Source organism: Orbicella faveolata, unplaced genomic scaffold (assembly GCF_042242905.1).
Source record: "Orbicella faveolata isolate gen_17 unplaced genomic scaffold, um_ofav_v1 contig_24, whole genome shotgun sequence".
Classification (NCBI taxonomy): Eukaryota; Metazoa; Cnidaria; class Anthozoa; order Scleractinia; family Merulinidae; genus Orbicella; species Orbicella faveolata.
The window spans coordinates 28,088,020-28,112,761 of NW_028301552.1; the positions used below are offsets into that span (position 1 = coordinate 28,088,020).

The window sequence follows — 24,742 nt, forward strand, 5'->3', positions numbered from 1 at the left end:
ATATGACCTTTCGCCGCCGACATTGTCACGCTTTCTCTCGTTTCCTGAAAACATACCTGTAGGGTCATGGCAGCTTAGTTTACCTTTATAGTTTAAATTCGCTCCCTCATATAAAAGAAGAGGGTTTCTTAAATCGTTGCTGTTGTGATAACTTGTAGGATGTAGCAGATACAACTGGACTAAAGGTCACTGTGGCACAATCTCGTCCGCCGTGAAACTCACAAAGCGTCAGGTTTCCTCGAAGCGAAGCAACTCGAAAACTCGAAGCGTTGTTGCTGCGATTCGTGCAGCAGCAGTCCGGATAATATTTTCAAAAGCCGCTTTCTCTTGTTTTCATGTCTTTTTTACTTTATGAGTGTAGATATTGTTTAATTGAGTGCTGGCATTTCACCAAGAGTCCTGATCATTTTGCGATCTAAGAACTCCCACTCGTTTGCTTGCTTACATAAAATATCCCGCAAACATCCAATTAAATAGACTGGAAAGCCCCAGGATCGACTCTCGACCTCTTCATGTCTAAGGCTACTGTGATTATCTGCTTTACAGCTCTGAGATGTCCTTAAGATGTTTTTTGGGGGGCTTCGAACAGTAATCTCTTCTCCCATAATCACTCTAAATTTTCAGCGCAGCATGAGAGTAATACAACCAGTGACGTCACTAGGCTGTTTTGGCCGCGCCAAAATGGCCGCCAATTTTGGGCTTAACCAGCCAACTTCGAACGGCTGAAAAAGCAGTTTTCGCTTACCGCATGCGAAAAAAAAGTTTGCAGTGTTTCCAAGTAAGGTTGAAACTTTATTACTAAGCAAAAATCTCACATACAAAAATTTCGTTTCAGTGGCACTTTAAGTAAGAGAGTAACTTAATGCTACCTGCCTTATTTTTGCTTAATTTTTTTTTGTTTATGGAAGCGCACGCTACTAAACAGAAATGGAGAGATTCACAGACGTGGCATTTAAGGGACTGTTCGCGATTCACAGAAAAGGAAATTGCACACTGAAATTAAACTTCTTCCTCCCAGACACTGTTTGAAAAAGGCAATGCGATCGATATAAATTTACGATAAAAGTACAAAAAATATTGAATAGCAGATTTGCACGTTGTCGTCATTTGACTACAACTACCAGAATTCCTTTCGTTTTTTCTTTATTATTTAAATTTTAAATTCCCAGTGGGGTTTAAATAGCAATTGCCCTAATTAGCATAAGAAACAGAAAACGTGAAGGATTCTGGTAGTCGTAGTCAAATGACGCCATCATGCAAATCGCCTATTACGAAGAATAGTAAATATAGTTAAAAGAAGCTTGTCGAAATTAATTCATTTTGAAAACCTTTTGAACGCTATTTATTGTTTTTTTTTTCTTCTCATTGAAATATACACTGTAGCCTACAGCTTTGTTTAGTCGGCTACAAGAAGGAACGATCCAAAATAGTAAAAATAACTTTATTGCTGCAAAGTTCATCTTTGTGATCTAATGCAAGTTGTTGTTTCATTGTCAGCTGGTCCACCAAGATTACACATTTAAAACACAAAGCTATCAAGACTAAACAAACGAAACTGGATCGGTAGAGTTTACTAGCACTCATTCACAACATTTGATGTTCACGAAAATAATTCGGCTTTCTAGAAAAGACTATTTGTACAATGTATGTCTTACATTCAGTCTGTAATTAGTACAGGCAATTAAAAATAGTCTTCAAATTGACAGCGGATGTTTAGGTGTAATGCAAGCTAATAATACTCCAGTGCCTTGGGGGTCAAGGCCCAAGCCATTTGAGCAATCGAGTTTGGCATTGAACTCTATTAAAGGATGGATTAGATCGTGAGATTCAACATGCCTTGCCAGCTTGATCAAAGAAATAGAATGTCTGATTCCAGCATTAAACTAGTCCAAGTGGTCGATATTGAAGTGACGGAACCTTCGCTAATTATCGCTCGATGTTAGTAATCCATTATATATATATTTCTTGTACTTTTTTGTTTTTTTTGCTTTTGGTTTTGCTTTTGGTTTTGCTCCGAGGAGTTACTGAAATGGTATAGATCGAAACATGGCTCAAGGCTATACCATCCACAAGTGAAAAGTTATACCATATTCCGGTAAGCCTAAATATGACTGTCCTTATGACAACTGGGTCATAGTATTTTCCATTGCTATTACTAATTGCTAACTGAGGCAACTTCTAACTTCTTTAAAAACGTACACCGTTTCTCTGTATATTGCCCAAATGGAATAAATGATGTTCTCAGTAGACTGAATAAAACAGCAATTCGAGCAATGCTTAGGATGAGGTTGAAAATAAATAAATAAATAAATAAATAAATAAATAAATGAAAACAACAACAAAAACACACAAAATAATATTGTACACGAAAGCTAACTTTTGGGTAGATATAATTTATATAATTATGACTTCTGCTCTTTTGCTAGGCCATTTTTTTCAAGGAAATATTGGAGGTTCTTGTTGGTTTTTGCAACAGTAATCACTTAATCACTGAGTGCACATCAGACAGTTTCATTTCCTGCTGTATATTATCAGTAAAGTAACAAAATTAATAAAAATTCGAAGAACCAAAAGACCGCTTTTGACAGCAGTTATATCTGAGTGTCTAAACAGGCGGGAGTGAATATTTCCAGCTGAACAGTTGTACACGGAAAAACGACACGCGATTCCGTCAATGTCTGCACTGCAAAAAGTAAATATTAGCGCCAGCGCGAGGTTTTGTTTTGTTTGATTGTTTTTATTTGTTTGTTGTTTGGTGGTTTTTATATTTTAATTTTATTATTTAAAAAAATCAACAACGGCCAATAACACTTCAACAAGACATTTCACATGTACTTTCCCTCTATTGCTTGATGTCGGTTGACGGCTGTGGACTGGAGAATGAAATATATGTTTATACCAAGGTGTACTCCCTCCTGGTAACAAGTGCTAAGTAAGAGCAATTTTTGTCACTATTGAGAAGCAAAAAAAACACACATAAGTTTAATTATTTAACAAATAAAGAAGCCTCGACTGTGCTCTGTTCTGTTGTAAAGCACGCAGGAAGCGGTAGAGCACGAAAGAAGCGTAGGGGAAAACACGAGACGTAGTCGAGTGTTTTTCCCTACTTCTTGAGTGCTCTACCGCTTCCTAAGTGTTTTACAACAGAACAGAGCGCAGTCGAGACTTCTTTATTTGTTTTATGATAAAGAATCAGATAATTTCCCCACGCATTTGGCTGAATTTTCAAACCAAATTTTATTTTCCAAACGAACAAAAGTGGCGTCAGCCGTGCACTGTTCTCTGATGAAGCACGCTAAAATAAGCCAATCACAATCCTTGTTAGAATTGTTCAAATAATTTGATTGGCTAACGAAGCGACAGCTGTCAATCACAAACTGGACTTCAGCTAAGCTTTCAGTTTCGTGTTTGAGCGGCTTTCGAGAGAAGAACGATGCCTTCAAAGTTCGCTTTTAAGTTAAATTTTAAATACGGATCTAAAGGTAGGTGAAGGCTTATAGTCTAGAGGAATCCGGCCGTATTATGGCCCATGAAAACGTGTACTTTTCCAGTGGAAATTACGAAACGCGGAGCTCAAAGCTTGCGGATGAAAATGCAAAATGCCGAGTTGAATTTGAACGGAGCTACAGTTATTTACGGCTTGTAGCCGCATGCAGCAAGATTGCCGAAACTAGCGTAAAGGTTAGAAAGACTAAACGGCTCCCACTGGTTCTACTCCGAGCACAGAAGAGAATATCAGAGCAAGCTTTGCACTGACCACTCGTCGGTTCACTTCGCTGAGATGACCGGAGAACGAGCGTTACTACATTACATGTAAGTGTTGTTTGAGCAATTGAGCATTTTTACAAAAATAAAGCTTCTCATCGTAAACAGAGACAGTTCAGTTGTTGTTTTCTGTCGTTGTTGTACTTCTTAAGTATAATTTCTGCCTTCGTAACAAATATAATGTCTTTTATCGAAGCACTGTTTAGGTTGAGAATTTGTTTATTTCGCTATGTGTTTTGTCGGCGGGAATCTAGCAAAACTTGTTATTTTAGTACAGTTTTAACACTACTGTTGCTAACAATGGTCTCTAGTGAGCCATATTTACTACAGACAAATAGCTCGTTTCCATTGCGTTTGTCTGAATCACAGGGGGTGTTTAATCTGGGTCAAATTTGTCAAAATTCCGAAGCAAAAATTTGAAAGCCAACTTACCGTCATCAACCCGTGCTCTGTTCTCTGATAAAGCAAGCTCTTTCAGCCAATCAGAGCGCGCGTTATATGGAAACTTTTTTATAATCATGCTTAACCACTATGATGTTGATTTACCAATCAAAACCGCCATAATTGTTCTTATTGTTGCTTCTTGATTACTTGACAAAATGCTAGAAGTAAAAACAAAACTACAATCTAGCCAAACTAATTCACAAAAATAAATAATGAAAGGGATATACAGGTTAGCCGTAAATTTCGATTATTCCAAGGCTTTACGAAGAAAATCCTCCTTGGAATAATAGGTAATAAGGCACCCCGGGAAGCAAGGTAAAGGTGATTTTACCGTATAACAAGTGACCTTTTTCACGAAACTTAAGGTAAGCAATCTTAATTGTGTTGCTAGATAGCAAGATGCATATATGTCAGCTTGTTACTGGTGTTGATTGACTTAATCCATCACAACTGCTGCTCCCTAAGCAAATAAAATCCTGAAACATCCCTTTTTCCCATAAGTCTCTACTCCAATAGGTTATGTTTGGCCGATCGCACATATGTATTTTGTAATTTTGTCGAAAGAACAGGCTGGTGGACCGAAGCAAAAAACAAACAAACAAACAAACAAGATTTCCAAATGAAATTAAGGGAAACATTGTTGCGAGGAGATTGCTGTATTGCGGTCATTTGTGTATTTATTGAGCAAATTACAACCCATATTAAAAGTCAAGAGCAGCTTATTAACCGAAAAATTAACCTGGCGAATTGAATTCTGAAGCTTCTGTCGCTGACAGTAATTGTTGGCTTTGGTAACAATGATCATTTTAACTCAATAGACGGAGTTTTTTATTGATCCGGCAGAATTTCAGTTGGTGTAAATACTTCTCGCGTTAACTCCGTTCAGTTCCATAGGGGTCTTCTATGTTGATTCGTCTCTTTTTTTTTTCTCTTTCTTTCTCTTTATTTTTTCTTACTTTTTCAACGCAGTAACGTACTCCGCAAACTTTCAATTAATTAGCAATGTTATTTGTTGATCACGTTGGACGGTAATTCAGTAGGTTCACGGCTCAAGGCATTCTAAGTGTGAATACATTTGCTGACGCAAACAAGTTTGGTAACGAACGTTTGTTATCGAACTTACATACATACATTACTTAATTTATCCTTGGATTTCAGAGAAGCTAATGCAGCCGATATGAGGGTTCCCAATAGGTTTGGCGGGAAGCTGGATTTGGCTTGTTTTCGTGGTGATATTCGGGATTTAAGCTGAAAACAGGGGCGGGAAGCGGGAATTTCAGTTGTCTGTGGGAGCGGGATTTGGTGTTTTTATAAGGTTGGGATGCGAGATTGGCAAGCCTCTCCCACCCCCCTCTTTCTATTTTTTGGTTCTCGCCCCATTTTCCGCGCAGACAAAACACCGAAAATCCCGTTCCTCGGTCTTTCTTTGCTTCCAAACCCCACGGAAACGCTTGCTACGCAGGCTAAGGCTCTGTACCCTGCCAGGTCCTGTTAAACGTATCCATTATCGCTTACCCTACGGTATTATCAGACCGTATGAGGTCTTTGAGTCCTATTGAGATCTTTTGTGTTGGCCTCTGACATATATGACATTTTTCCATTTCCGACATTTGTTCCGGTATTCTTGACCTCAGTGTCCTCAGTCCCCATCTTCTCTAGTTTTTCTAGTCTTTCGATCTTTCTACGAGCGCCAAGTGGTTGTTGTTCAACACTTTACAGTAAAACTGTTACAGTATATAATGGCCAATATTTTATAATTGTTTTATTATCATCATCTCTTGTTTTATATTATTATTTTCACTCTATTAATGTCACAGGTACATATATATCAGTAATATTAATTGGACCCAGTGGAGTACAATTCAGGGAGTAATCGCGCGAGTAATTTCAAATTCGGACGAGCGCGAAGCGCGAGGCCGATTTGAAATTACGAGCTCGATTACTCCCTGAATTGTACGACACGAAGTCCAATTACTAATTATTCGTGTCTATAGCAAATTTCAGAATTAAAAATGTCTTTTGAGAACTTCTTTTGACCGAAAACGTATAAAAGCTGTAGGAAACATTGCAAAGAAAGCCATTAAAGCGCGCGCAATTAACGTGCTAATCACGTGGGTATCCATTTACGGGTGTCCAATTACAAAAAGTTCAAACTGGATACCTGTAATCTGGACAGCCACGTGATCGCGCGCCGATTACGTGGCAAATAGGCGCGCGGAGAACCAATCAAGATCGAGAATTTCGTTATAGATACGATTACTGTAGTAGCTATATTGTTTGAATACTAAATGGGAAGCTAGCTCTGATATCAACAAAATTAGGTATATACTGTAAAGTAAGAAGAACCTCAAAATATTCTTCGAAGCGTTTTTCCTTTTTAAATCCCGCTCGTTTTCTTATTGAAGTGTTTTCCACGACCGTTTATTTTTCTAATTGAATCTTCTTCCCATTTTTTTCGAAAACGATCTCAATGAGTTCTCTTTAAACTTTGCCTGGCTTTAATCTTGAAGATCTACATCTGGACTGTAAGTGTAAGAGACATTCAGTCGCTGTAAGAGACATTCAGTCGCTTTAGAATTCAGATCCAATTGAGTGCCAAGAACACAGCTCACTTGCAAACATTGTGACGTCATCTTACTGTTGCCTTGGTAACAGTGTCTTTCAACAAACTTTCATTTCAAAAAAAAAGATTTTTCAATATATGTTGAATGAACAAAGCCCCTTCAGTTTCCTTTTAAGCTCCGACAGCGAACAGTATCGACTGTTGGGAATGTTGTACAGTACTCGGTTAAAATCACGACCATCAAAGGCCCCCTGATTAAACCACGACTCAGTTTCCGGCCTATTGCTCATGACTTAATGATTGACATATTTAAGACAATGTTGTCATCTTGTTTATTAGAGGATTGGATGTCAAGAAAACAAAGAAGGCAACCGAGGTATGTTGAAAAGACTAACTTGAGTTTGCTTTTAACACTCAGTCCAAAAGTTTAAAGTCAAATAAGTTAAATAAGCCTTTGATTTCCTCCTTAAATAATGAGCCTAGACTAAATCGCGCGCTTGCTGATAACCAAACCATTTTATAAGATTATCTTTAAAACCAGCCGTATAAAATTTCATTCAGTTTAAGCTGATATGACTAGTAGTAGTCAAAGATTATGTGAGTGCGTTCGACGCCGTCACTTTAATTAATATATATATATACCTTAAATTATTTCACTAGCTGACTTTCAGCCTCTGTCTATTGCTAAAATCAACGTTTTTCATCGGCAACCGAGGTTTTACAGACAGATATATCATAGTGTCAAAGTCCATTCTATTTTAAGAGGTCCCCTGTACAAACTACGATTTGTTGATACGTTGCGTGACAGCGCCAGTTTCCGTAGACTCCTAAGTTTAATAGCACTAAAATATTTCCATTTATAGCCTTCAAATTTCGTGCAAAATATTCTCACATTAACTGGTAGTGTTTAAGCGTAAAAGCTAACTTGTAAAAGTATATTTTACATACACTATTCTTAGCTGGAAGCACAAACATAAGTAAACATTTGCAATCGTGTGCTTGTTTGTGGTCAGCGCAAACAAACTCCGTGCGACTGTTCGAGTATTCCCCTGATGAATATAGTAGACAGTATTTACATAATTTGCCGTTCCTTGGTTCAGGCTCCCTCTTAGCCTATGGATCTCGGCTTCAGAGTACTTTTCCGCGATTCCAAACAATACTGATTCAACCCGATAAAGACTGAGCTACATATCTCTGTCGCGACTGGAACTAATCAACAAATGCAATCAAAATGTAGAGCTGTTCCCACGGCGATTCAAAGTCGTGTTCGTTAAGATATAAAATAAACAAGGACAATTCCCTCAGGTTTCCATAAACGCTGCCGTCGAAGCGCTTAAATTCACTAAAATCCAACGCTGAGTGCACAAAATAGCGAAGCCTACGGCGACTGAATGAAAAGAAGTCATAGAAAGATCCGGCGCAAAGACAAGCTCACATGGCCTACTCACATGCTCACATGTTCGCCGCATGTCTTGTCCCATGTCTTAGTAACGGTACCATTTTACTGGCCGTGAAATGCCCCTGCAAAAATCAAGCGGGGTGGCCATTTTGGTGTCCTTACAGGAATGCGGGTTTTTTCTGCATATAACCCTGCACAGGGAAACCAACTCAAGAAAGCCACAGGTCAAAATTAAGCTTCCGTTCTCCGAACGCAATAATACAATCCTAAAAGTTGATATCATTATCCTCAAATGGTGTGGACTCGCACACATTCTAAATAAATCTAATTAAATTTCCTGCAAGCTATGTCTTCTAGTAAACAACCGTTTACAACAAGACCTGTCTCACCTGATACCACACCAAAGACTAGTACAAGCATCGATATGGAGGCTTTTATCAACAGGAACAATCGCGGCCGCTGTAACCAGCACAGTGCAAACCACCATTGAAACGTCCCATTTGCACACCGACACGCAACTTGCTGGTGGAAGGGCAGGTACCACCTGGGCTCCAATATCAATACAAGCGACGGTGTCCGACCATTCGGCGATTATAACACCCGTTACGGCAAGTATGAAGAAACCCATCTATCTATCTCATTTATCTTAGATGATTCAGAAAATTTAGTCTTTTCCAGTCTTGCCCTGGAGCTGGGAGAAGGCATTAGAGGTAAGGTCAAGGCCAACGTTTGGGCTGTAGCTCGCATAGCTTTTTGTCTAGCTCCTACGTTTGGTAACTCAATCAACACTTCTAATCCCAGCTGGGGGCTCAGCTTACATGTATTCTCGAGCCTTGTAAGCCTCTGAAAAAGAGCAGCATTATTTATCAATGGATATCTGCAGGAGTAGAGGACAACATAAATATAAACTCAGTCTACGAGGGGCCTGATTCTCAAATGCTTGCGTTTACTAAGAAATTATTTTATGGCCCACTCTGGAAACGACGTGATAAATAAACGAAGCGCTTAGCACCTGGCTCTGTTTTGTGTTTAAGTTAATCCAGTCCGGTATGTACTTGTGTACTTTAATAGTGTCCCGTATAAGTTCACCCTTTGGTTTCCGAACGGGGCATTCACGAACTCTTTTGTTTTTTGCTCAATATAAAAGATTCCAATTTAACTAAATTAAACTTCGTGAACGCCATGTCTTCTGGAAATCGCCCGTCTACAGCAACTCCTGTCCCACCTCAGACTGCCACAAAGACTAGGATAAGCGTCGATATGGAGGCTTCAACAGCAACAATCGCGGCCGCAGTAACCAGCACACTGCGAGCTGCCATGAAAACGCTGCGTTTGCACTCGGACACGCCATCCGCCGGTGGAAGCGCAGATACCACATTGGCACCCATATCAGTAGAAGCGACGCTGTCCGACCGGTTGGTTATTACTTCATCCCTTACGGCAGGTATGAATTAAGGAGCCCAGCTCCTCCGATGCTTCCTCTATCTTATATAATTCAGAAAAACAAGCATTTTCCAGTCTTTTCCTGGAGCTGGAAGAGGGTGGGTAGACATTAACTAAGGATAACATCAAGTAATAAAAATAAAATAATAATAATACATAATGTTTTAAGAGGAGGCCTCCAGTTACCATAAGGTGGTTTTCAGGAGGGTCCTCTGAGAAAAATAACGACAAAGTTTGGGCTAGAACGCACGTAGATTTCGGTTTTCTACTTTCAGTAACCCCACGTCTTGATATTTCTACTTCCAGCTTACTCTCGAGCCTTGTAAGCCTCTCAAAAAGATAACCATTATTTATAAGTGTTAAAAACTGGATCATTGGATAATGCAGTTGGAGAGTTTTCATTGGTTTAGCTCTTATGCGTTTGAGCCATTATACCATATGGTAATCGTACGCTTGAGCTTTTTAATTTTATTTTGGTCTAGTTTTCTATCTTTTGGGGGCATTTTTAATAAAACGATTATTCTATTCGCGATTGTTGGATATGAGATGATTATAGCCAATTCGGCGCTATGAGCCTCGTTGGCTATCTATCACCTCATGTCCAACGCGCGATTGTGGAATGAATAATAATTAATGAAAGTTATTGGCTTAGGGGACAACGTACAAAAATGAAAAACTACCTAGTTTACGAGGGGCAGTGGTTAAATGTTTGCGTTTACTTACCACTTATTCCATGAACCCAAGCTGGATGCGAGGTGATAAATTAGAAACGAAGCACTTAGCACCTAGCTCTGTTTTGTGTTTAAGTTAATCCAGTCCGGTGTGTACTTTTTATACTTCAAGACTGTTCCGCGTTAGTTCACCATCTCGTTAAGGGGCATTCATGAACTCTGTTTTTGTTCAATGTGCGCATTCTAAGTTAAAAGTTGTCTTCTGGCAATCGCCCGTCTACAGCAACTCCATTACTACTTGATACTGCTGCAAAGACTAGTGTTAGCGTCGATGTGGAGGCTTTAACAACAACAATCACGGCCGCTGTAACCAGCACAGTACAATCCGCTGTGAAAACGCCGCATTTGCTCACGGATACACCATCTGTCAGTGGAAGCGCAGGTACCACCTTGGCTCCAATATCAGTAGAGGCGGCAGTGTCCGACCAGTTGGTGATTACTTCATCCCCCACGGCAGGTAAGGAGAAGCCCAGCTTCCCTGGAACTACTTCTAACTTAGATAGCTCAGAGAAACTAGCCTTTTCTATTGTCCTATAGCAGAGTTGAGTTGTAAGGTCAAGGCCAATGTCTGCCCTATAGAGAACGTAAATTTCAATGTCCTGTATTCAGTAACCCCGAGCCCTCACTGCTATTCTATTTTAATCAATCAATTCTTTTATCCCATAAAGTTTGGCTCGGCAGTGTTTACAAGTACGGTTTTATTTATTTATTTATTTATTTATTTTAATCGTAAAGTCATGGATGAAACGGACACAGAGGATTTTGTTTGCAACAAACTTCAAGGGAGAGGCAGTGGCCTAATGATCTGTGCGCTGGTCTCCTGATCGAGCAGTCTGGGCTTCAGCCCTGGCCGGGGTAATTACGTTGTTTTTTTGGGGTAGGACTCTACTCACATAGTGTCTCTCTCCTCCATGTCCACCCACGTGTATAAATAGGTACCAGCAAATTTTAATGCCGGCGGGTAAACCTGTGATGGACTTGTATCCCATAAAGGGGGGAGTAGAAATACTACAAACCGTTTCATACTACAGAAACCGGGATAAGCTCCAGTTGATGGTGCCACTGGGCTATCGCCGGCTATCCCGGCGGATGGTCTACGCATTTACTCTTATTTTAACGTAAAGCGCGTCCCAACTGCCTAAATGCCCACTCGCCAACAGCCAGTTACGAGTGACAGCCTTGCTTAGCAGAATACTTGACAGCTCGGCCAAGCAGACAACCCCTTGACAGTTTTATTTCTCTGAAGAGAAAATAATGCCAGCAATACTAAGAGAAAACGTTGCACAAATTGATATGCTCACTGCGCTTTGTTCATTTTTGTAATTTCTTGTCGATATTTTTCTTCTGAACCTTACTTTTTGGTTTTTGGTATTGACATATTTTTTTTGTGCTACGTATTTATTACTGCAATAAGCACTTTAAGAAGAATTGACAAATACTTGTGAAAAAATAGTTCGTGGCAAGTCTGACGCGACGTTTCGTCTCGGCCAACAAACTCTTCAGAGACCTTTCAGAGTTTAAAAGCAAACTCGTTAATCGCTCAAATTCCCGTTCGCAAATTCAGGGTGTTAGCAGTCTGGCCCTCTTTCGCAGAAGGATTCCCAACCAAAAAATAAAAATGTTGTACTCTCCCAGAAAACGATTGTTTTATACGACGGCCACTTTCCTCTGTCCTCAAGCTAACCGTTGTAGAGAGGCTCGTTTGTACTAATATAACACCCACTAGGGGATTCTGTTACTGAAGATGGCTGAACCTTCATATTAAACAAGTTTACATTAAAGAAGCCAAAGTCACCTTGAGGACTACTTCCTTTCTGCCCGTTATACAGACATTTGGTACCGTATATATCATTTTCTAGCTAGAAGAATTAAAAGCATATGAACATATTCCATTTGTTTATTTTTGGCTTCACTGTTTCAGATTACGCTGGAAATTTGTTTCAAGAGACACTACTGATTCAGTTGTTATGGTAGATTCAATTCCAAAACTTACAGAATTTACACTATGCTTTTGGATGAAGACGAGTTACAATAATCAAGGGACGCCACTCAGTTATGCTCTCCAGGGAAGGATAAATGACCTTGTCATAAAAAAACTTTAAAAGCTTTCGTATAGCTATTGGGAATAAGAATTACAGGTAAGTACTATATTTTAAAAGAAAACCACAATTTTAAACATCAAGTATCCTCTTCCTTCTCCCCTTCCTCCTCCTTCTCTTCCTCTTTCTCGTCCTCATCATAATCATCATGATGATCCTCATTCACATCATCATCGTCATCCTCCTTCTCACTCTCTTCATCATCATTCTATTCGCTCCCCCTCATTCTCCTCTTCATCTCTTCTTACTGCCTTTCCTCATCCTCGTCAACCTTCTCCATCCATCTTTTAATTTAGGTAATGCAGTCCAAAGCAAAGATGTTATTTTTTCCACCAGGCCCAACTTCGCTTCACCTCACTTCACCTCACTTCACCTCACGTCACGTCATTCTCTACACTTTACTTTGCCTTATTTTACTTCATTTTATCTTATGCATTTTTTTTTTGTTTTCTTATGTGTCCTTTTGAACCTTTAATTTGATGTCCTGTTTTGATTTTAGAGAGTTTAAGAAAATCACGGCAACGGAAACGTCGCCAAATAAAAGATTTAATGAGCAGGACAAATGCTGTGCAAGTACGTTATAAATTTTGGCCGCATTTTTTGCCGTACTCTGCACAACAACAATGTGAAATGACCAAATTCTGCGTTGTCTGGAGAACGTGAACAACGACGGCTAATTTTCTAAAATGATATTTCGAATTTATCGCTGTATCCCAGATTCAGTTTCGTGATACTTTTCACAGAGATAAACATAGTAAATTACTTGAGGGTACCGCGAGATTCGTAGGTAAAATATAAATCCTTTTTTATTAACGTCGTCCTCGACGTCGCCGTCGTGGTTTCTTAATTTCCCTACCTCTTGTCCTTTGACGGCTTCTTAAAATGAAACTGAATCTCTCAAAGTTAGGTCAAACGTCGAAATCAGAACATCGTTGTTTTTGACCATTTACTTCCATTCACTTTTACTTCTCTTGCATTCACGCAGCCCTACCAGAATATCGGCAGTCGATGGGAAATTGCACCGCATTTGTGTGACGTGGGAAAATACCGCTGGCAATTGGAATTTTTTATAAAGATGGACAACTCGGTAAAAGGGGCACAGGCGCGAATCTTGGTGGCGTGATTGAAGATGGGGGACGACTTGTGTTAGGTCATAACCAAGCAGACGTGGATCTGGATAACTTCTTTATTGGAACTTTGGGTCATGTGAATATATGGGATTACGTACTTTCTAGGGAAAACATCACTGCACTCTCTCGGTCCTGCCTCTTTGGAGAGGGGAATGTTTTAAAGTGGGTGGAATTTAAGCAAGGTCTCCAAGGAGACCTTAGTGTGTTAACTCCGTCACCATGCCAACCATAACAAGTTGGAGACCACAGTATATTTAACAATTACTTCCCAGCTGAAATCCTGGTGGCAATCGACAGCTTGGCTACCGAGCTATGAAGCATGGTGATTATTCTGAAAATAATATTTTAACGAGATCAAGGAAATAAATAGTTATTATGAAACAACAAGGCGACCTAAACTCGCCTAGACTATATATGTCTCAGAACTTTTATCTTCAACAGCATCTAAGACCGTGGCGTTTGGAATCCAGTAAACTACTCTGAAAAAGTTGCATTTTCCATTATTCTATAATACTCGCACAATTCTGAAAAAATAATCAAAGGAGGTCGTTCCAGAAAGCACTTTTTTCTCGCCATCACTTAAAAGTACCAGTTCAAACTACAAGTAGATACTCACCCAGTTGTCAAGTTCCAAATCTCACAAAAATTCGCCTCTAAATGTGCCGAAAATTCGAAGTTGCCAGCGGTCGTTTTTCAAAGCATCGTGACCGCATTAGTTTCACCCAACGCAAATTCGTAGGATGCGCCATTATGCCGTTTGCGCGCTGATAGTGATTTGGTTGATTTCAAATACGTACAAAGACAAAAAGGTTAAACTTAGTAAGCTATGGAAAGGTTATCTCAAGGGTGGAACTCTGAAGAATGGGTATAACATGACAACTCTTTAACTGGTCAAAATACTTTCTATAAGTAAAACCAGTTTAAAAAATCCAGTCGATTAATCACATTACTTTTGTGTTTCATGGATTCTATTTTTAAGACCTAATCTGTCTACGTGTACCAGGAGTGCATTTAGACATAGAGCAGTTTTTGGTTGGATCTCGTCGCCGTATCAGAACTTTATCTGCGTTTAATTTCGGAAAATTCCCCCAGGCGTTGTTCAGGTCCCATATCAGTGTTACCTCCTCATTAAGGTGATTCCTCACATTTGCATTGCGCGTCCTTACTGTGCATAATTTATGGCGTCACTAGCGAGCGCTCGTGCACGCGCACATTGAAAACATGGCGGATTTGCTATGATATTGAGTTCTGTCAGTTGAAAAATGGCTATAGTTCGCTAACGAGCTCGGGCACCCCAATTTTTTTCCAGTCGTTTTAATAAACTAATCAGACGCCTTATTTATTGATTTATTTGGTTATTTATAATTCGCTTTGAATGTTAGGCAACGCACACTGACAGCAGACGAAAAAGGACGACTGGAATGTTAACAAAAATACAGAGAGGGCTTTTTCTCTGCCGATGTTTTATTGATGTTCCGATAAGTTTACGTGTTGGTTTGTCGTTTTTCAATCAGATCGAGGGCGCTTTTATCTAAGGACTGGGTCTGTATACTCTTGAAGAAGTACGATTCTCTCAGACTGGCTCACCATGGACGACGGTGCCTTGGACGTACAGGATTCCTGGATTTGCAGACCTACCAGTACGTGGATTTCAATGTGCATCTTCTGCGAAGTGCTCCGGACGAAAACGCCATTTACTCCTCTAAGGCTCAACAGAAAAGTTGTTTTCCTTTATTTTTTTTAAGTCAGACAAGTAATTTTGGTATTCGCGTACGACGCAGTTTAAATGAGATCATAACTAGCTAATTGACGGCTTGCGACAGACAGACAAAAAGACAGACAGACATGACGACTTAAACGTTCAAACAAAATAAAAATTGAAAACTGACAACGTAAAAAATGTCAGTGTCATTTTGTGAAAAAACACAACCGTTTCGGGCATCGCCTTCTTCAGCCCTTCTTCTTCTTGACAATGAAGAAGTCTTTTGCCCGAAATATTTGTGTTTTTCACAAGATGACATTTTAACATATTTTTACTTTATCAGATTTTAATTTTTATGTTGTTTGAACGCAGGAGCCATAATTAGAGACGGAGACCATAAGTCTTGGGATCCGCGCGCACCTATGATATGCGACAATTTTGCTATTTTTAGGACAAAGTGCGCCACCCTGACATATATCCGCGCGGATCCACACACATGTTGTGGGTTCTCGCATGGATGTTGTCATGTTGCGTGATCAAATGGCGAGAGTTGCGAGATTCTCTTGCGGATTTTTCACAGCGATGGCAGGGAATAAGAACCAGAGCGCTTATATGTAGTTTTAGCCCTGAGCTAGTGAAAAAAGGTGAGTTTTTCAGGGTCGATCTGACTTATAAAGAATAAAGCTTATATAAGAAAACTCTCTACACTGGTATCGAGTTAATTTGTGAGTTTCTCAAACAATGCTTAATCATAACTAAAACCAGTTTTTGATAGTTTCTTATTTTTTCTGCTTGTTAGGCGAGTTTGCAAAAGTTTTAGAAAGGAAATTCTCAAACTCATTAATAATTCATTAAGTTTAAACAAAGGAAATCATGACCGTGACGGTGTTTGGATATCTGATCTTAATTAGCATAGATTTGAACGATTTTATTTCTCCGTTTTCTCCTTAGTTTTAGTTTCGATTGAGAAGATATATCAAACACTCAAGACAGTGTCTGACCACATTTCCAAACACCCCGAAGTTCGTCAAAAATACTCCGCTGCGCGTCGTATTTTCAACTCTCTTCTCGGTGTTTGGAAATGTGGTCAAACACGGTCTTTCGTGTTTGATATATTACTTCCGACGACGCATACGGTGTTTTCAATTGTCAACAAATCTTGTCAAAGTTTTCTTTCGCTATCTTTTGTGCTGAGATGCTTTAACAATTTCCATCAACGCCAAAAGGCTACTAACATCATGTATGTTTCTTCAGCATAGCGAAATTTTACACTGCGAAAATAAAATAGACAAGGATTTTTATAACTCAACCAACAAAATCGAAATCGTTATTCGAGTTGATTAAAGAAAGCGTCAGCGTAGCTTTGCTGGTTATTTCTGCTATAGTCCAATTTGTCATGTTTACTGGTGCAAGACAAGCATCGGCGGGCGCTCTTATTCAACGACAACAGACAATTTATTGGATATTTACACAAACAAAACTGAGCCGTATTTACAGAAGTAAACTTATTGGGCCTTGATGAAACATCAAGCGTTGCTTACAATTCAGGCGAAACTCAATCTTGCAATTTTATTTTTACTTTTCGGTCGCGATAGACTCTGGCGAAATCCTCGCAAGCGTGTGGTAAGAGGAGGGAAACTTTGAAGTCCTGAAACGCTATATCCAACTAATTCTTTGCTGTGTTATAGAAAAGCTGTAAATCTTCAACATATCTAAAATTAAGAGTGGAGTAATGTAGAGCTCTTGTAAAAGAAGGAGCAGAACACAACTTGCTCAGTGATATAATTGGGAATACCTAAATTCGACACTGTCTTACTTCATTCATACTGGAGCAGCTTACCAAAATTCCAACAGACATAAACGTATTGCATTGTGGGCCAAAAGCATAAAAAATTTCGGGAATTTCGGGCGCCATTTTCACCGCGCTGCATCTGCAAAAGTCCTTGCAGCATGTACGAGTGTGTGCCGCACGCGATGGCGCAATTTGTTCTAAAAATAGCAAAATTGTCCCATATCAAAGGGACAGCCCCAATACTACAAATGGCGCGCGTTTAAGGTCTCCGTCCCCGATTATGGTTCCTGCCGAACGTTTATATCCATTTAAGTGTCACGTATCAACCAGGGATAACAATTTCTTTCGTTTTTGATCATCCGATACATTTGTTCAGACATATAGACTGTCTGGTTAATTGATTAATTGATTGATTGATTGATTGATTGATCGATCGATCGATCGATCGATCAAATAGTTGGATGATTAATCAATTGAACGGTTGATTGACTGACTGACTGACTGACTGACTGACTGACTGATTGAAGGCTCAAATGACTGCCTGCGTAACTAACTGACTGACTGGCTAAATGTTGGATTGACTGACCGGTTGATTGAGTGATTGATTGAATGGCCATAACATCGGTAGAACATTTGGTGGTCTGTATTGTCCATTTGGAGCACCATTGCTTAGTTTGTTGCTGGGTGTGGATCAGTTGCACGCGGACGACTGGAACTTGCTCGATTCCTCACTTCTTTAAATAGATCTGTTAAATTCACGTTGAGCTCTCTCAATCAGTTTAGGGTGTTGAAGAGCCTCCCTATTCCTTTCTGCTTCATTTTTCTTCGCCATTGAAGATGCTTTTGCAAGCGCTAGGTGAGTAAAAGTTTATTTTCGAGTGACGAGCCCCGCCTCCCCACCCTCCCAGCCCAGACTCCTCTATAACACGGACAATAACATTTCTCATGAGCTTTGAACTAAAACGTATAGTAACTGTTAAAAAAATCTGAAGAGAAATCTGGCTCTTTTGTAACTTTGTAGTAATTGACTTGTCCCGTGAACTTTTACACTTATTTATTACAAAACATAAATAAACTTTTTTTATGCCATGTTCCTGAGGGGCGAAACTCGGGGACGCACATATAGGTTATGAGGTTATATCGTCAAATAATGTGTTAATTAATTATATATTATATCTGAGGAAGCAAATTGTTGCTACTGGCAGTTCTTGGTAAAGTCCCTATCAATTCCATTAGGTACCTGCAATGATATTGCGTATTTGTTCAAAATATTTTATGCCATCGTGGTCGTGTCACGTCTTCTCAGGCGTGAGTTATTTCGTGTTTTACCCTTTAAGACGTGACTCTGGTGTTGAAGGTAACTAAGCTACCAGTGAGCGCATTAGAAATTGGCTTGTGTCGACTAGTTCATTGAACAAGTAGGTCATTTAAGTCGACTAAGGCCTTACACTGACATTTTCTTGACTGGCAAGTTGATGGCAAAAGACTAAAAGCAGCATATTGAGTAATATACAGACAAGTTAGTGGGATACAAAATTACCTCACAGAGTAAATGAATCGAAAATGAATAATTTAATTGTCCTAGTATAATTTTAACTAAATCTCCCTCAAATCTCGATTTGCAACCATTTTTTTTTTTTTTTTTTTTTTGCAAATTAGGTAGTATTCAACTTTGTCAAAAATGCGTCCGTATTAAATTGTTGACGCTGGTTACACGCGCTCATCGCTTCACTGAACAACTTTGAGGTTTTTAAGCTGCATAATTCTAGGTGAATTTCCTCTCTTTAGTCCTCTTGGAAATTGGGTCATTCAGTAATATTTCTTAAGGCCCCATTCACAATACGCCGGAGGAATTTGAAAACGCTGCTTTATTTGTGCGGTTAGGCCTACCGTCCACACTAATCCGTCAAAAAGGCGGAGCATTTCGAAAACGCTCCTCAAACAGGAGAAATTTGAAAACGCCGTCTTTGCGTTTTAATGTAGACGGAAAACATTTTGAAAAGGAAGCTTTTCGAAAACGATGGCGTTTTGATAATATTTCCCTGCCCGATCTTTACTCAAACACAAATGCAAAATGACCATAGTGTGGAGGGGGCCTAAGTTTGCCCCTTCATAAATCACGTACCCAATTTGTATCAATGTGAAAGCAAACATGGCGGCTATAGGTCCTTTACCTACCTGTAATCACACCGGCATATAAGAACCTGTGATTTCGGAGTTCCTTATTCACCGGGTGCTTAGTGAGAAATCAGCCTGAAAATTTCTTAAAATTTGTTTCGGAAATACTATACAATATATATTACCAGAGGTTTAATTTACTTACACTAACAAATAAACTTCAAATGAAATAATAAATAAATGCTGTTACTAATATAAGTAAACATTAAAAATTAAGTGCTTTAATATGATTGCTTTCTTATTCAGATATCCTCTTTCTTTTATATAAGAACATGTTTTATTTATCAGGCTGAATTTGTTCTTATATATGTGGTGCTTTATTTAACGAACAATGTTTTATTACTTAACTAAAAAATAAATAAATGCTATAAAAAAAAAAATTAATATCAGTGTTTTCTTATTCCGACATCCTCTTCCTTTTTCTATGAGAACATGTTTCATTTATCAGGCTGAATTGGTTCCTATATACATGGTGTACATATTATATGTGCACTTGCTCTCGTCTGTGGGTGTTTGCTGTATTTGTTTCGTCTGTCTGAGTGACATGCCTTGAAACTCATGGCACCTTGAGGCTAAATGCATTTACCGCTATAGACTAAATATAATATAATAACATATGGAGAAGGACACTATCAGATATACCGGGACGAAGTTATGTGGAATCTTATACCGAGGAATATTAGAAGTTCACCGTCATTGTCAGCTTTCAAGAAAACATTCGCAAACTTGACTTGGATATTTTGACTAATAGTTGTGGTAATAACTGCATTTTGTGTGGTTCTTAATAATCGTTTATGTATTTCTTTTTATAAACATTTCCAAGACGAACGAGGTTTTCGATTGTGTAACTTCTAAGAGTCTTGGATTGTTCTTATTATTGAGTGATTAGTCAAATTCCTCCTACTCGCTATTACCAGCAGCCAGGTCCTTTCTAATGTTATCATGTTTGTTTCCCTGCATTACACCTACGTATTTGTTTAGTTTTCCTGAAAATGACACTCCAGCTGTCAAATAATCCATTTGTCACACTCTCTAGTTCTATGCTTTTTATTACCTCGGTCACATTGGGGTAGCGATAGCAGTTTCATATGCTACTTGGTTAAGAATACGATAAAGACAAAGATAAGATAAACAATGCTTGTTTTTCATGCCTGTAGGAGTTTTCGCCACACACCATCATGTGAGGCACGTTTTTAATGAAGGCACCCGGGTCGGTCACCAAGTGCAAGTGACCTCATCATTTCGGATTATTCCGAATATTCTACCCCTAGAGCAGAACACCTCTTATATAAAACCTGCTGAATAACCCCAGAAATGATTTTGTTGTTAGTAAATTAAACGGATAATTGTATTGTAGCTGAAAAGAAGCTGTTATTTTGGTTAACATGTAGATGAGTTTTGATCAGTTCTGTTATCAGTTGGGGATAAATTTAATAACTTAGGCCCTATATTTTGTTCCAACGGGTGGTAGCCCATAATCTGGCCCAAAAAGAGAGGAAAATATTATTTTGAAAAAAAAAAAACAATAATAACTAATCGCCGTAATGTTGCCATCAAGTCATGCTAAGCAAGCCTTAAGTTTAATTACATAAAACGACAACTTAGTGGTTTTTAATTTGGCTTGTTTACTATTTTTAACAATTTTATTTTAAATTTGAAACCTTTTGAAATTTTTAAAGAGATCATCGGATGTATAATAAACGTTTTTCAATCCTCGTACATTCAGAATATACAATTTAAACTTCTCAAAAACTCTTTTGGGTGCCAGACAGACTTATTTTAATTAGATTAAAATATCCATTCACAATACTTTTTCACAGCCCCGTCAGTATTTTACATGTAGATATCTTGCCACGAAAACGTTGTTTTATTGGAGAAATATGACCCATTTATACATTTATGTTTAAATACGCTTAAAAAAGCAAATTTCTTGATCACAGAGAGCAGAGAGTTCTTAGAGCTCAGATACATGACCTAAACGCCAACACGCTTACCAGAGAGGTAGATGCTAAAATATCTGTTCGATTATCAGCCATTGAATTGAATTCAATTTTGTCTTTTTGTTAAATGAAGAAAACGTATTGTTATTTCTGGAAAGCTCATGACCTCATCCTCTTTACAGACCAAAAGAAAGACATATTTACGTCTTCCAAAATTAATACGAAACAACAACACACGGTAAACAACATAGCAAGATCGTTTCTTTTATAACTTTACCATGTTTTTGTATGCATCGTCCCCTAATATTAGTCAAATTATTTATTTTTAACTTGTATATATAGAAGATATCACTCAGGCCATTTGAGTTGATATCAAATAATAAGCACTTAATGACTGGTCCCTAAGGGAAACAGTGAGTTTTGGTTCCCTGAGACACTCAAAGTTCCCCGAGGCGAAGCCGAGGGGAACATCGAGGTCGAGGGGGAACAAAACTCACTCTTTCCCGTGGGACCAGTCATTAAGTGTTTTGTTATACCTCCCAACTCAAAAATGGGGGGAAAAAAAACCGCAACTGAAGAAATCGTTGCTTGACGCCGGCTGGCTCACAAATTTGCCGCGGTTTTTAGGAGCACGACCTGATCACGTGCGAGTCGAAAGTTTAAGTTGTTGTTCCCCTAGGGAGTGAGTGAGTTTGGTTCGCCCTAGTGAGTTAGTGAGTTTGACCCACGACGCGTGACACGTTCTCCTCCAATCGGAAAACGTATTTGAGTTGGGAGGTATAGCAATAATAAATCACACACCTTATTCTAAAAAGTAGTTTTAATGTAGAGTTTAAAGCGAAAATATCAAGTATTAAGGGGTCGGTTGGATTTATCATTAAAGTCACCATCAAAAAAAGGTTTCAGCTTATGAATTGTAATCAAATCAAATTACGAGCGCCGCAGTTCACCATTTTATTATTAATATCTTCTCTCTTAGCTTAATGAGAAGTAGATAACGCCCAGCTTGTTTACAATTGGTGTTATTCATTTGAGTTTGTTATTTGAAATAATTAAAAATAGATATTGAGTAATAACATACGAAATTAAGAATTCCTTAAAACCAGTTCAAATTTTCAAAGCAAATTCTGGAATTTAACTTGTTAAAACTGTTTTGAATAAGGAGGCAGCGATTAACTTATATATTTCTTTATCTAAGCAATAACTTGGTGTGTTGCCACGACAATGTTGGTCTATCGTAAAACATGACGTATACTAATAATTCCCCGAAAAACTCATAATGCCATCACTGTTTATTACAGAGTGAAGAGTTCTAACCATTAAGTTTTTGTGTTTCTGCTGCAAAGGCTAGGCAGTGAGTTTTGAGGTGAGTGCTGAATTTTTTTCTTTGGAACGAAACTTTCTCCATGTGGATCAAAATACTTCATTTTTTAATACGAGAAAAAACACAACGATGCACAAGTTCTTTTACTACATTTTTGTACAATCGAAAAAAACTTTTTCCATGTAGATCAAAATATTTTACTTATTTGACGGGAAAAATGGAACCAGGCACAAGTTCTAATGCTGGATTTTTGTACGATCGAACAAACCACCGCAGCTGATCAAAAATATTTCATTTATGAGACGAGAAGAACAGATCGAGTCACAAGGTACATTCCTGCGTTTTTGTACGATCGAATAAACTTCTTCCATGTGGATAAAAAAATGTTTCATTTGTATGGCAAAAAAGTAGAACGAGACGCAAGTTATATTGCTGCGCTTTTGTACAATCGAATAAACGTTTTCATGTAGATCAAAACTATTTCATTTATTAGACAGGAAAAAACATAGAGCGAAGCACAAATTATATATATTAAATATATTTTTGTTCAATCAAATAAGCTTTTTCCATGTGGATCAAAATGTTTCATTTATTGGACGGGAAAGATAGAACGAGGCACAAGTCCTATTCCTGGATTTTTAGAGTAAAATATGGCTAAAAAATATGGCTAAAATATGGGGGAGTCACCAGTCCAACGGCTGTAGCGGCTCGCGATTCAATCAGCGATACCCTAATTCCTTAATTCGACAAAAACATAGTGAGAGACATGTTCTTTTACGGCATCTTTGAACAATCAAGTATATTCTCTCCATGTGAATAAAAAATAGCTGGGTTCACAAACTTCGTTACGTGAATAAATGACTTAAGCTTACAAAACACCAAAAACATTTCATTCAATACAATTGCCTTGCATCACATTGCATTAACCCTTCATAAGTATTCTGCTATTAATTTGGAGAGTAATTTAATGGTTAATGCTATGGTTTAACTCCAAAACACAGGAAAATGATTTCTGCTGGTGAAAAATGTACAATGCAGGATTACTACACAATATTTTTATCTATCGAGAAATAGAAGTACTGCTTTAAGCTCACGCTCTCTTACGGGGTGTTTTCTAATTACGTTTTCTCGCGCTAGGAGAGAATAGTTGAATTGACATATAGGAGACCCATGCGGCTTTCAATTTGGTTTGTTTAACAATTTAACATTTATTTTAAATTAGACTGTTTCAAAGTTGACATTGAGACCCCAAGGCGGTTAGTTTGATCTCTTTCTGGAGGGGGTTACAACACGCTATTTTAGAGGAAGGATGAGTTATACTAACGTCAAGCTTTTCATATATTGAGATGAACAATTAAAATACAGTTGTGGGTGAAAAATCAGTTACATAGAGACCAAATACCCCTTTTTTTTGGCTTTAGCTGCAGGGTAAGTTTTTGTACAGTTTGACTTTGAAAGTTATTTCTGAAAGAAGGCCCTGCAAAAATTGAGTTCTGCTAGCACCCATTCGCTTCTATTTTGCTCAGTCTTGCCAACCGTACTTTATGGCGGTGTTTCTATATTTCTTGTATGTTTTTTTCTGCGGTTTATATCCATCATTTAGGATCAGACTAGATTTCCTAGGATTTTTTTACGTTACACAAAAGTAATATTAATTATGGATCAATTGTTCTCTAGGAAATACTGATTAAGCAAATTTATCAAAAAGGGAGTTATCCTTTTCGCATCCCGAATAATGGATGTCGGTCTGCTCCCGAGGATCACAGAGATATCAAACTGCGCGTCCATACTAACCTCGAATTAGCAGTCCTGTCGGTCCCCTCTTCGACATATGCCTGCGCAAACGATTTTGTAAATTGCGCTGCATCTACCAACGTATTTGGCTCGTATGCAAGTTATGGAAAAAAATTCCGATTATACGTGCCTCCAATGCACTAATGTGAGAAAAATGTCTCAGGGGAATTAGCATTTCGCTCTAGCCGCTGGCTGTCTTCAGTTTGACTACTTTTCTTTTGCTGTAAACTTAATCGCAATTCAAGGTTTGAACTTCGGACCAACATTTGGGCATGAGTATGATAATGCTGGCTTGCCGGCTCACTCTGAATATCGCTTGTAAGCAATAAAGGAGGCCGCAATTAACGGCTATTGTTGGTTGCTACTGTTATGTATTCGAGAAATATATCGTTTTCTCGAGAAATTCCTCAAGTGTCTCAAACTTTAAAGTCAAAATTA

At 38.5% G+C, this 24,742-nt stretch overlaps 1 pseudogene; it reads left to right on the forward strand.

The window, feature by feature from the left end:
• Positions 1 to 9,353: 9,353 nt before the first annotated feature.
• Positions 9,354 to 13,806, forward strand: LOC149111198 (serum amyloid P-component-like; annotated as a pseudogene).
• Positions 13,807 to 24,742: the final 10,936 nt, after the last annotated feature.